We start from the raw sequence: 4,174 nt of genomic DNA on the forward strand, positions 1-4,174 counted from the left end.
GAAAAGGAGATCCTCCAACCTTGGCGCACGGTTTCGTGCATGAGCAAGGCCACGAAAGCCATATTACACTACTTGACGACGAGCGGACTTTCACGATATATATATATATATATATATATAGCATTGTACAGTTAAACCGCGAGCACGTCGCCTAAGCAGCAAGCCGTAGAAAAGCAGATGCTGTAGAATACATGAAGCGTCGTTGGTAAAGTAGGCCTCTAAAGAATCGTCCATACCGTCACGTTGTACATGCTCACTACATCCACTGACGCCAAGCGCCAATTCACTCGACGGATTGAGGCGTGAAGACGGCGGTGCAAATGGTTGAACGCCACATCGAACGTCAGCGAGCGGGATGGCTGCGCGTGGCACACGGTGACAAGTGGGCTTCGTTAGCAATCACGTCACGCCTCAAGAGTTCACCGGCGTCTCGAACGATGACGGGAGTTTCTCGGCCGCATCGATTGGCACTCGGTGAGCGAAATGAGGGAAACGCTTCGATTGGCAGCGCAGGACAATGGAGACGTAGTCGTTCGTGGTTCTCCGCGAAGAAGAGGTCGAGCCGCGGCCACAAGCCAACGAACAAAAGCAGTCACCGCCGTAAGAGAAGCAAATAATGAAGTAAATAAAATCAAAAAGGATACGACGCGAAAACCCTTGTGAAGAGGACTACACCGCGATCGAAGCGAACGCATCTCTAACAATTGGAAGTCCTGGTTGGTCTCGTGGCCCTCCCAGCCTGCTCGCAATTTCAGCGACGTCCTAGGTACCAGAAGACTTTACGGAAACAATTGGCGCTCTGTAGATACTTGAACGGAGACGGGCAGCTATGGTCAAGCTTTATTGCGTGTTTCATTAGGAGGAGAGTCCGAGTGTTTGTTGCTCTGTTTGGGGTCGTGGCCGTTGGCGGAGCTGTAGACGTATACGTGTTTACGCTTCAGTTTAAGCTTCCCGCTGGTTAGGTTGCTAGTTTTTCTGTACTTCAGTGCTCGAGCAGCGTCTCGTCCCTTTTCTGGCGGGGATCCTGCTGGTCGCAACACTGTCTTGTAAAAACAAATACGCCAGTTGACCAATAAACAATAAATTGACCGACGGAAGAACAGCTGACTTTAAAAGCTAGATTCAAGCGACGGGACGGATTGCATCAGACCGCAGGCGAGTGTGACATGGTTGTGCTGCAGCTAATCATGCCGCAAGCAGGTTATCATTTTCCTGTTTGTGTGGGTGTGATTCGGCAGCGATAAGCAAAGGCATGATAGCTGGTCCGAAGGCTGAACCAACGATGCGTCCCGTCATGGAAGTCTAGAAGAATGAGAAGGTCGCTCGGGTTACCTTCTCATTCTCATAAACCGATTGGGCGACAGAGCGTTCACTCGATCGTCGTTTGCAGAGAGGCTTACCAGTGCGCTGCTGCAGTTATTAAAAGAGGATTGATCGCTGGGATTGCATTATTCAATTGCTGAATAACGTTATGATGGGTATACGTGCACGATTTTCTCATTATTTTTTATTTCATCTTTAGCTTAACCATTTCGTCATCAGTGTAGATTACCAAAGAGTTGGAACCTGGTTAACCTCCCAGCATGTTTTATTTCTTTATCTGCCTATGCGTCGGGGAGTAGAGTACGCAGACCTTCAACAAAGAGCACTTACTGCGCTTCGGCGGCACTATTCAGAGTTTTCTCAATTCAGTGGTTGCTACATGAATATGCTTAATCGACTACAGAATTTGGAACATAAAGCTGAAAATACAACAGGAACAATTAAAATTGAGACGCTTTATTGAGCTATTTCTGCGTCTCTGAACTCATTAATGAGAGTTAGACTCAATGTCACAGCAGACGCTGAAATTTTCTTAATAAACTACCAATTTTACGTGCAAAAAAAAAACAAACAATAAAACGCCGTCTTTGTTCATTACACTGTTGCCCGCTTTCGCTTTCAAAACACGTACACAGTGCGCGCGCAAAACCGACCACTAATTGCGAAGCATAGAAGCTGAGCTACTGGGCAGTTCTCGGCGTGTCCGGCTTTCTTTCAACTGCACATCGCCTCGGGGCAACGGATTCGATCGTTAGTATACTGAAGCATAGTGACATCTTCCAACTGTTTCGGTTTGCATTACGAAGCAACGAAGTTAGCTTCACTGTAAAACGCCCTCGTCCTTGCACTGCTGTCATGCGATACGCTCATTGGAGGGAGTGTTGATTACGCGTACGCCGCGTGCATTGAAAGCGTTTCCCGACTGCATCGAAAGGTGGCGTGCGCGTAAGTGAAGCGACGCGCAAAGTGGATTGCCCAATTTTGCATCTATCCACAAAATGAAACCCTGAGCTATCCGCGAATAGACTTGCTGTATAGCTGTCCCGCGTTGTTAGAAAAAAAAGTCGTTTGCCGCAGTTGCTCTCTTCATACATGACAAATCGAAGAAGCGCTTTCTTGTGGGTACTGTAAACTACATCGTCCCTCGATTCTTTCTAGTAGAAATGAGCTTTCAAACGAACAACCAAAGATGCATACGGTTTTATGCCGCACGAAATATCCCCTCGCCGCACTCAACGAGCCTACACCAAAGCGGAAACATTTAACTATAGGCTAATATTGCCACGTGTTTGCGACGGTGAAGCACGCAGAGGACAAGGTGGTACAGATGAAAACTCTTTATTGGGCGAACTTGTACCCCACTAAAAGATAAATTCAAAGTAAAAGCAATACTCGCTGTACATTGATAGCAGCGAGCCCGGACGTCGGGCGTCGACTAATCTACTCGGCTGTGAAATGCGTCGGCTTTTACATATGCGTTATCGAACCTTTCAGCGTCATCGCTGGTGCCTGCGTTAGCTCTAGAATAAACTGGGTTACTCGTGTCCTGCGCGTAATCTTTGCAGAACTGTATGAAACAAGCTTCCAAAACATTGCTTCCCGAACAAGCTTCCCAAACATTGCGGCGCAGGCTGCGCCGAGCGGTGTTCACAGTATTTGTCGGGGAAACCCAATCACATCGAAATGAAGAAATAAAGGCGTGTGGAATTATCATAATCTGCCGTAAAATATCGCATCATGTCCTGAGAATTATTTCGTTTTGATTGATTCTTAATTCGTGCTTGGTTGAGGTTCCCCCTTCGCGACTTCGGAAAAATCATTTATATGAAATGCCAGCAGAAATGTTGTAAGAGCATCGCAACACTGTACACACAAAAAGTGGAATTGATTGATTGATTGTTTGATTGATTGATTGATTGATTGATTGATTGATTGATTGATTGATTGATTGATTGATTGATTGATTGATTGATTGAAACAATTTCATTGACGTCCTGCGGGACGCAGCGTGTGACTCCCACGTCGGGACCGCCAGGCCAAGCCTGTGGGCCGCTTCGTGGGCCTGCTGGACATCCCAATGTAGGAGGCTTTATTGGAATCAAGAAACTTTCAAAAGGCATCGCCCGTCTGGAGTTCCTGTTTTCTATGCGCATCTCCTGTTCCGTATATCGAAGCAAATAATAGAATAAGAACAGGCCTATATATATCTCATCCAGCAAGAAACTAAGTGCTTTGAACATACATTAGCAAAACAAGCAAGAACGGTAGCACGATCGATATCAAGCATAGAAATAAACATAACCGAAATCGGGCTAACGCGAAGCGTACATGAGGAGCACGAAGTTTCGTAACTACAGGCTACACGGCCCACAGGAACAGCGGTATCAGTACAAGGTTGCGCCATCGTCACGCACTGGTAGGGCGAGATACGCAGCGCTAAAAACTGTTCTCGAAAGGCGTTTACCTTCTCGTGTTTTCTCTCTATTGTACTCTTTCTCAACCTGCTATCCAGGGAGCAACGTCGCAGATTTTTGCTGAAGCTATCGTCACTCCTCACAAACACGCGCGCGGGACGATATCTACAACGCGAGCGAATCGTGTGCCATTTTGAGTACCGCACTGTAGCCATTTTTTATTTCTTATTGTTCAGGCGCCTGTACCTGTATCACAAGCTCGGTGAGCTGACAGCCAAACGAAGGTTTGACAGCGCTACCCCGAGGCCCCTGCCTGGTCGAGCCTACGAGCCAAACCTTTCGTTCCATGCCGTCGACTTCGATCTGCCGCTGGCATCAAGACAGAAAATCAAATGTTGCGAACGTAAAGGCAGCGGTGAGTGAGCAGTATCGTCACG

The sequence above is a fragment of the Rhipicephalus sanguineus genome, chromosome 6 (assembly GCF_013339695.2).
Source record: "Rhipicephalus sanguineus isolate Rsan-2018 chromosome 6, BIME_Rsan_1.4, whole genome shotgun sequence".
Classification (NCBI taxonomy): domain Eukaryota; kingdom Metazoa; phylum Arthropoda; class Arachnida; order Ixodida; family Ixodidae; genus Rhipicephalus; species Rhipicephalus sanguineus.